Genomic DNA, 9,712 nt, shown 5'->3' on the forward strand with positions numbered 1-9,712 from the left:
AAGGAGAAGGACACTCTGGGCCAGGAGTCGGGAGCAGTGTCCCTTCCCCTGGTGGGACTCAGGCAGGTGGGCGCCAGCTTCCTGGGGACACACTGTCCACTCGTGTCAACGCTGTCCTGTAGAGTTCTCCGCGTTGGTGGCCTGCTGCCTACTGTCCCCCACCTTCCCCACGTGTGACCCAGCGTCGGGGACAGTGCTCGGCTTCTACAGCAGCCGCTCAGTAGTTCTGTCGATGAACGAGTGACCCCGGCAAAGGACCCAGGGCAGTCCCCAGCCCTGGGCAGAGGTGGACGCACAGACCATGGGTTTACAGTAGGGGAAACAGGGGTGCGGGGGGGGGACCCCCACCGGCCCACCACAGCTGGACGAGAGCCTCCAAGGGGACCCTGTGCGTCCACGCCCACTGGCACCGAGTCCCCACCCAGAGCTGCAGAGGGCCATGGGGGTTCACCTGGGTCCTGTCTGGGCAGTGGGGGGGAGGGGTCGGCTGGGTCCCTTGTTTTCTGGGGACAAAACTCAAGGGAAAGCTTTTCTTCATCTCTGCTGAGTCGCCTGTATTTTTTTTAAATTGAGAATATTAAGATTTTGCAAACAGACGCAGCAAAAATAGCCCAAGGGAAGAAAATGAAGAGGGGGAAGAAAGGCAAGGAGGGACAGGCCACTGAGGGGCCCAGGGCCTTCCGGCCCCGGGAGGGTGCCGCCGGCGGGGACAGGAGCTGCTCTGTGAGCCTCCCCGCCCGGCCTCCTCCCGCCCGGCCTCCTGGCCTCTGCCCATCTTTCCTTCTTATAGGAAAGACAGCAGCGTCCACTGGTCACCAACGTCGTGGACACAGAGGGAGGGACAGGACCACTCATCACTGTCACCAAGCCATGGTAATGGTGAGCACATGGAAGGACAGTCACATCTGGGGACTGCCAGCCCTGGGAGGGCCCCCCGCTGCCCCAGCACCCAGAATACAGACAATAATAAGATGTCACCTCGTGCCTGTCACCAGATTCCTTCTCACCCACACCCTGCCATTGGCCCAGCCAGTGACCACAGCCACCAGCACGTGTGAGCCTCTGCAAGGGCCTTCTGTCCCACGCCCACACACCTTGGGTGCATTGGCTTGTGAAGACCTGTGAGACGGAGACTGTCACTGTCCCCGTTTTTGCACGAGAAAACTGGGGCACAGAGACGTAGAGTGGCTTGTTCAAGTTACCCAGCTGGTAAGTAGCAGAGGGAGAATCCAACCCAGGCTGCCCGGCTCCGTGCTCCAGCACCGTGACCCTGCGGCCATGCTGAGCGCGAGGTCCGGGGGCAGAGGGTGGCTTGCAGGGTCACCCTGGGAGTGGAGGGCAGAGCTGGGACCAGCTAGAGCCACCAGCCCCGGGCCCACCAGCCTCGGGCCCTGTGTGCCTCCATATCCCTGGCTGCCTCTGCAGGCTGCCGGCCTCCTCCCGTCCCCAGTTACTGCCTGGGAGCCAGAGGGGGCTTGGCGGCGGAACATTCTTCCTCGCTCCTTGTCAAACACCCAGAGGAGCAGGGGGTTTCTCATTTCAGAAATGTCTGCCAACTGCAGTTTATCGTCCTCTGTATCCGGGGTGCTGCGGCAGTGTGGGGGCCTCGCTGGCTGGGGAGAGGCTGGCCTCTGGGGCTGGCCTCCGGGGCTGGCTGGCCCCCAGCAGTGAGTGTCCTTCCCCATGCCACCACCCAGCCAGAGTGAAGGCCCGACCTCCTCCCAACTGAGCTCTCACGAGTCACCCCTGCCCCAGTCACTGGAGCCAGCACCCAGCCAGCCAGGGGCAGTCCCCATTCCCCGAGCAGCCGAAGTTGTTCCAACAGCCAGTCCCACGCAGCTCAGCTCACGGGCCGTGCTGGCCTGATCCTGCCTGGGGAAGCCACAGTAACCCGCTCCATCCTCTCCCCCACCCCTGCCACCTCCAGACCCACCCTGGTGCCTTCTGGGTGGCCCCTCTGGCACTGTGTGACTGTCCTGTCCTGCTCTGTTGGCCTCCCCACAGCTGAGTAATCCTGCACCCTCTGTGTTTAAAGCCCAGAATGCTGTAGGAGCCGTGGCCTCGTCGACGGGGCCCCACGATGCCACGGCTCTCCCGTGGGACCACCCTGGCCTGCTGCCTGCAAAGCCCCTTCCGCCTGGCACAGCCTCATACTCAGCTTTGGCCATGCTTTCTGGCCCAGCTGTGCCATTTCCAGGCTGTGCACCTCTGGGTCAATACTTCACCTCTCTGTGCCTCAGTTTCCCCATCTGTAAAATGAGAAAATGATTCCAATCTGTTTTTTCTTCTCCATTGCCGCCTGGGCTCCCTAAGGAAGGAAAAGGGAACCCAACACGGGGACCCTGGGAGGAAGGCCACAGCTCCTCCGTCTTGTGGATGAACATAAGGACGTCTGACAGGTGACTGTCGCCCCCAGGTGGGTGGAGAGGCGGCAGAGCCATAGGGAAAGTCTCTCCCGTCCACACTGAGCAGGGTGCCCTGGTGCAGTGTGAGGAGGGGCTTGCCCTCGGGTCTGGGCACCTTCAGCCCTAGGTGCCTCCCTCTCCCAGGCTGCCCCCCCACTGCCCTGGGCTCCCCATCTTACCAGCCTCCTCCTGATGACCTCTGACCTCTGGTGTGCCGGGGAAGCCAATGTGGGTTGGCTCTGGTGGGGGTGGGTGAGGGTCTGGACATTTCCTGGGTTCAGCGAGCTGCGGGGAGCCAGGGTGCCGTAGAAGAGGGTGGCCCTGCTGCCCCTCCTGGCCCTGGGCACTCCCCAATGTTCCTGGGGTGGAAATGCCTCTGCTGCCCCTCAATCTCTCAGGTCACCCGCGCTGTGCTCTCGCGGCCCAGTCTCTCTTCTTCTCTCGTTTCATTGTTCCTTTACCAACTCTGTCCCCCAGCTGGAGAGTCAGGTCCACACAGGAGCCCCTTTCCTCACACAGTGCTGCCTCCACCCTGTGCCTGGTGCAAGATCTGGGTCCTAATAGATGCTCAGTAAACGCCTGGAAGTTCTCCCGAGCACAGCATGGCTGCCAGCAGCAGGGGATCCACACATCACCAATCCCAACCAGTGGGAGAGGAAAAGGTAAGAAGACGGCTCACCACCAACCGCCAGCAGGGCTGCTGCTCCCTCCAGTCTGATTGGGCCATCGTGGGGGTGCTATAATCTGATTGGCTCAGGACCAGGCTCCTGACCAATCACAGTGACCATGGACATGCGAGGGTGTGGCTGGGGGTGGGTTTGCTCCCCTGTGGAAACGGGGTTCTTCTAGGAGGGAGCCTGGACCTGAGCCGGACCTCTCTGGATCCAGGTTCTTAGGGACCAGAATCTAAGCTCTCCTGGGCCGCTCAGAACCCAGGACAGGGGTGTGTCCGTGTCCCCCAGTCCCCAGGACACAGCAGCAGCCGCACCTGCTAGTGATAGGCATCACCGAGACCCTGCTTGGAGCGAGGGGGCTCCCCCTGGAGGCCTGGTCTGGGTCTGCAGGCTCCAGGGGCGTCAGTCAACCTGGCTCTGGGTGGCCCCACCCCTAGGTTCTGGGCCGCAGCCCTCCCCAGGTGGGATCCATCTCCAGGACTTACTCCATCCCCTGCCTCCTTCGAGGGTCACCCCTTCAGGTGGGACCCCGGGATGGGACAGCAGGCCTGCCCCAGCCTCTCCCCTCACTGCATTCCTCCTAGAACTTTCCATCCCAGCCCTGGCCCTCCTGCCTCCTTGTTTTGAAGCGCCACCTCCCAGGGCTTCTCTTCTCTCCCTGTTGCTCTCTTCTTCTGTGTCCCTCGTTCTTAGGCCGCGACCCTGGCAAGCCACTGCCCGCTGCTTCAGTTTTCTCAACTGAGAAGCAGAGACAATAGAATCGTCGTGGAGATTAAATGAGAAAATGCCGGGACTTGCTTAGGACATTCTTTGCACATAGTAAGTGCTCACGAAAGGCCTGCTGTTGCGATTACTGCCATCCATTAGGCACTTCCCCCAGGAAGCCCTCTCTGACTACCTCTCCAAAGTCACTCGCCCTGCTCTGCACCCACATGGAGTGGAGGGGCTAGTGTCTGTCTGCTTCACCCTGGTGTCCCCAGTGCCTAACACATTGTCTCCACGCTGTCGAAAATCAATAGACACCTGGAAGGAAACGGAGACCAATCAGGTGGTGATCGCGGCTCGTCTGTGTCACTGGGCCCCGACGGTGGAGATGGGGGTTCTCATCTGCTCTGAGAACCGCTTCCTTCCCTCCCCGCCCTCCCTGCCCCTGGCAGACTCTGGACACCCTAGCTGGGGACCTCTCTTCTCCCAGCCTGCCCTCAAATGACTGTCCCCTCTCAGTAGGCGCCTCTGCTGCTCCCAGAGCTTCACAGAGCGTCCCCCCCCCATCTCCCTCCCTCCGCCCAAGCCCATTAGACACTTTCCAGCTGCCCGCATGACCGGGTAGGCCCCGCCCATAAAGAGGCCCCGCCCACGGGAAGGCCCCGCCCACGGGAAGGCCCCGCCCACAGGGAGGCCCCACTGGGCCCATTCACAGGGATCTGGATAATCCCGCAGCAGATGGGAATCCAGGCAAGGCTAATCCACAGCAGCGGCTCCAGAGGTCGCTTCTCTCCGGCTTTGAAGTGCATTCAGTGAACTCTTCCCCCACCGCAGATTTAACTTCATGATCCTCTTTGACTTCTGCTAATACTGAAATGAGTCGGCCTGCCCTGCGCACGCAGTGGAGGGGCCCCAGGGGGCGGGTGACCCCAGGGGCGTCTAACAGCTGCAAGGAGGGGCTTCAGGTTTGAGGCTGCGCAATGCGAGGAGCCGAGGAGCCGCGTCCTGCTGGGGACAGCACCCTAAACGGCTGGCCCTGTCCTGATGTGTGCCATGGCTCTCTCTGGCTCTGCCCTGCCCTGAGAAATGAAGACGGGCTCCTCCCCACAGCACACACGTGTCCACACACACACACACACACACACGCACACACACACACACACACGTGTCCACACACACACACACACACACACACACGCAGCCGGCTTTCCCCACGAGGAAGACGAGCAACGTGTTTTGAAAACCAGAAAAGAAGAAAGTCGGAATCACCTCTCACTCCCCTGACAAGGTTCTGCGGAGGCTGGTCGATGGCAGAGTGACCACATCCAGGAAGGTCCCAGTGCCGGGCCCTCCTCCCTTCTCCTGTGGCTCACCTGGGTGTATGCCACTCAACCTGGCAGACCTCAGTGCGCTCTGAGAAACGCCAATCGAGGTCTGGGGTCATCAGGATTATTGGGGTCATAAGGGCCGCCATGCTCATCTGCTGTCCTCACCAGGTGGCTGTGGGGAACAGACAGCCGAGGTGAACAAGGGGCTCCCTGTGGGTACCACCCCAGTCGCCCACCCTCTGGTGGTAGCTGGCGTTAGCTGAGCACTTACTATGTGCCAGGCCCCACTTGCAGAACTTCACGATTATTCACTTGTGGAACCCTCCAACAACCTCTCACGAGGGTACTATTACTCTCATCCTGTTTCTACTCATGTGACAAAGGGTTGGAACTCATTCTGCGTGGTCTCAGGTCCCCCAGAGCCAGGTTTGAGCCTGTGTCCACTCTGGGCTCTGGAGGAACCCAGCCATTCCTAGAGTCCTGTGATGTCGTGGGGACACAGGGACAGAGATGGACAAGGAGTCGTGCACTAGTAATGAAGCCAGCCCTGCACTTTGAAAACGGCCAGGCCACAGGGAGTTACAGAGTGAGCATGGTGGCCCTGATGACCCGGGACCTCGACAGGAAGGAGGGCCCTCCCAACCCTGGTGGGGCGTGGGTATCTCAGGCCCCCCTCTCTTCCCATCCCCACCTGCCCTGGACGTTCCTACAGTCACTCAACAAACCCCGCTGGAGGCCTACTGTGTGCACCAGGCCCCAGGAAAGGCCCTGGGCGCTGTCAGCCGCCCTGCCCATCCTCTACCTCTCTCCATCACAAAACCAGGAAGTCCCCCGTGGGCAACCAGCACCCCCAGAATGGCCAGGGGCACTGCCAGGGCCCAGCCCAGCCCCAGCAGAGCGGGATGTGTGTGGCTGGGGCAGAGGCGTGACATCCCGAGCCCGTGGGCAGGGCCCTGGCTGCCACTCTGCAAGTCCCCTTCGCGGAGGAAACCGCAGCAGAGCGCGAACCACCACGATCCCCCTCTCCTGCTCATTCTGTTCCCCTTCGAGCCCTCGTCAAATAAAGACAGTGGGGAGCGGGGGGGGGGGTGGAAAGCCAGGCGCGTGTCCAGTGCCCATATGAGCCACCTGTCCACCCTTGACCCTGAGCGGGGCCTCTGGACCTCAACCTCCCATCTGTGCCGTGGGCCAGCCGGTGCGTCTCTCCCCGGGCCAGGCCCAGGGCAAAGAGCCTTCACTCACTCGACCAATCAGCTCGCGGTTCAGCCTGCGCGGTACGTGGTGGCCTGGGTCCTGGACACACAGGAGCCACATGACAGAGAACTTCTGCGCTTTCACTTTGCTATTAATCGTGGCGCCTAGACGTGGCTCAGAATCCTCGACACGTGGCAGCCACTGCTGATGGCATGAGAGAGGAACCTGGGTTAGTCAGAGTCTCCAGAGAAACGGAAACAGGATGAAAGAGAGAGAGGATGGAGGGGGCCCACCCAGTACAGCGGCTGGTAAGCCTGAGATTTACAGGCCTGGTCGAGAACTCAGGATTTCAATGTTACAGTCTTCACCTGATGAACCTTCATTTCTGTTCTTGAGACCTTCGACTGATTAGATGCAGCCCATCCACAATTACCCCATTATTGAGAGTGATCTTCTTTACTTGAAGTCAGCTGATGTAGACGCTAATCCCATCTACAAAACAACCTTCTCAGGAACACCTAGGCTGGTATTTGACCAAACAACTAGGCACCGCAGGTTGGCCAAGCAAACAGAAAATCTAACACCACAAGCCCTATTTCCCATCCCTAGGAATCATCTCTAAACAAACACTGAGCACCTACAATCCAGGGTCTAAAGCGTTTGCTTCTGTGTCGTTCTTGGGGCGCGTGCCTTCCGTGGGCCATCGGCTAATAATCAGAGTCCAGTTAGGTTCCTACAAGGAAGTTAGGAGGCAGCCTGCTAAGGGGTCACCTACACAGTCCCCTCCATCCCTCCCTCTCCGAGTGCCTGGTTGGAATGATCTGTCCTTGGCAGCCAAGAACCCTTTCTTTTGGTTTAACCCAGAACTCGGGAACGCACAGCCCTAGGGATTTTCAGAAGGTTTTGTCTTTAAGCAAAATTGAGCCTTTTCAGGTTGGGGAAACCCCCCCCAACCCCGTGTGCCTCTTTTATGTCAGCAGCCACTTGGGCCACACAGGCGGGTGCTGCAGGGACTTGCATTAGTCAGGAGGAGCCTGGGTTAGGCTGCAGCCACAGATCCACCCAGAAGTCCCAGGCACGCCCCGCGGCAGAGGGCTCTCGTCTCTGAGGCTGCCTGTCTGCTGCAGGTGGCTCCGTGGCTCTGCTGCTGGCACTCAGGCCCGGCTGGGGCAGGTGTCCTCATTTTGTGCTGCTGCTCTCCCAGCGTCTCTGTGGAAGGCCAAAGGCCGCTATGGAGGATTCACAAGTACCTGTAAGTGCCTGAGCCTGGGCTTGGCGTGTGGTCCGCCTGCTCACATTCCATTGGCTGGAACTAGTCACATGACTACACCTGGCCACAAAGGAGCCTGGGAAATGTGGTCCTCTGCGTGTGAGGGGTACATCCTGCTCCCCACACTCAGCCACACCTACTGCGCTTATTTAACAGATTACAAACTCCCAACCAGCGCCTCTCCCGCGACCTGAATGCGGGTGCTTTAGAGTAGGGATTTGCCAAGGGCCATCTTTGGCGCCTTCCTTCCCGATTCTCGTGTTTCTCAGTCTGGGTACCGTGACACACCAGGAGGGTTCCTCCAACCTATTGGCTACTAAGTCTTTTTTCTTGGGGGGGTGGGGGGTGGAATTATTTGCTTGGTTAAAATACATGTGTCGGAATTAGAGTGTGCCCAAGGTTGATCCCAGAATGGCAGAGTCTGGAAGGAGGCAGCCAGGGAGGGGTGCTAAGGAAGAAGCAGACCCCCACCTTTCCCTTGAGATTCTGCACCTCCCGGGACAGAAGACAGGAAGCCACGCCTCGCAGATGGGCAGTCAGATGCCCCCTCCAGAGCAGCGTGGCAAGAGTCATCCCACTGGCAGACCTGCGGTTTCCTGGCCACACCTGGGAGGTGTGGGGGGGGAGAGCCTTGGTCAGCGCCACCTCCCAGATGGCCGGGGACCCAGCAGGGGAGCCAGGAAGCCTGGGCAGGGGCCTGCCTCTCTCCTGCCCTCCCCGTCCCCCCTGTACCAAGACCAGAGGCGTTGGTCACCCTCAACCCAGAGGAGCTGTACACCGCCCTCACCTGTCAGGGACGTGCCCCCACCTGTCAGGGATGTTAAAATGCTGTACTGGGGGGGGGTAGGGGGGACAAGGGAAAGAAGCCAGCTCCAGCCCGTGCGCTTGGTTAAATAAAGTCATTCAGAGGGACGCAGACGGCGCTGCCAATGTTTACAAGGAACTTGAAACCGCAGAGGAAACGTTTACGAGACAATTTGGGGAAGAAAAAAAAATAGGACACAATATGCTGTGTGCAAAATGGCATCAGCTGTGCAAAAACAGAGCGCGGGGGGCCAGACCGTCCCCAAAGATCAGTCCCCAAATGCATATGGCTTTTCAGAGAAGCCATTATCCTTTCCTCTGCCAATTGGGTTTAATTCCGTGTTTATTTTGTGTTGTCGTTCCGATTTTTCTTGTATTTCATTCCATATTTAAAAATATAACGAATGATAATGAAAACTATCTTTTTGAAATTCTTATTTGTTTTCGGTGCCGGGGACGGAATCCAGCCTGTCGCCCGTGCCACACATGTGCTCTGCTCCCGAGCTGCCGCCCCAGCCCCCAGATACCTCCTTTTTGAAATGTGAGCCCAGCGTCGTTCTCACGCCTGCTGTCTCAGGAGGGTCACAAGTTCAAAACCAGCCTCAGCCACGGAGCGAGGCCTTTAGCGACTTAGCAAGACCCTGTCTCTAAATGAGATATTAAAAGGGCTGGGGTGTACCGGTGGTTAAAGGCCCCTGCGTTCAGTCTCTGGTACCAAAAAATGTCAGTGTGGGACTTCCTCAGGAACCGGTGGCACCCGTACCTCCGAGGTCTGGCGGTTAGATATTGGGTGTGACTGGGACAGCTGGGCGGGGCACAGAGGGGAAAGCAGCCAGCACCTCGTGGAGGGCGGAGCTGACCTTGAACCCTGCCCTGCTCTTTGCTAGCTGTGTGTGCGCAGAGCTCACACGGGCTGAGAACACGTACCACCCTGAGGGCCTACTGAGGCACCTGGCAGAATCCATGGCACAAAGTAGATGCCATAGACGCTAGAGACGCTCGTTCTTCTCTCTCTATGTCCCATGGGCATTTTGGGGTGGGGGGCTGGCCACCCCGCAGAGCGAGGCACTGACCATGCTGCCACTTGCCCAGGGCAGATGGGCAGGAAGCTCAGTACCTGGTGCCCATCTCTCCATGCACACAGCGGTCCCTGCAGCCAGAGCAGAACCTTGGCTGCAGCTCCCCGAGCGAGTCACCAAGTGCTGCTGTCCCCAGCTTCCCCTTCAAAAGAATGGTGGCGCTCAGCAGCAGCCGCTCCCTTTACCAGAAGCTTCTGAAGACCAGGTCACAGGAAACAGTGGACAAGATGAACTAAATGGGTCCCTTCTCACC

Source organism: Ictidomys tridecemlineatus, chromosome 11 (genome assembly GCF_052094955.1).
Source record: "Ictidomys tridecemlineatus isolate mIctTri1 chromosome 11, mIctTri1.hap1, whole genome shotgun sequence".
Lineage (NCBI taxonomy): Eukaryota > Metazoa > Chordata > Mammalia > Rodentia > Sciuridae > Ictidomys > Ictidomys tridecemlineatus.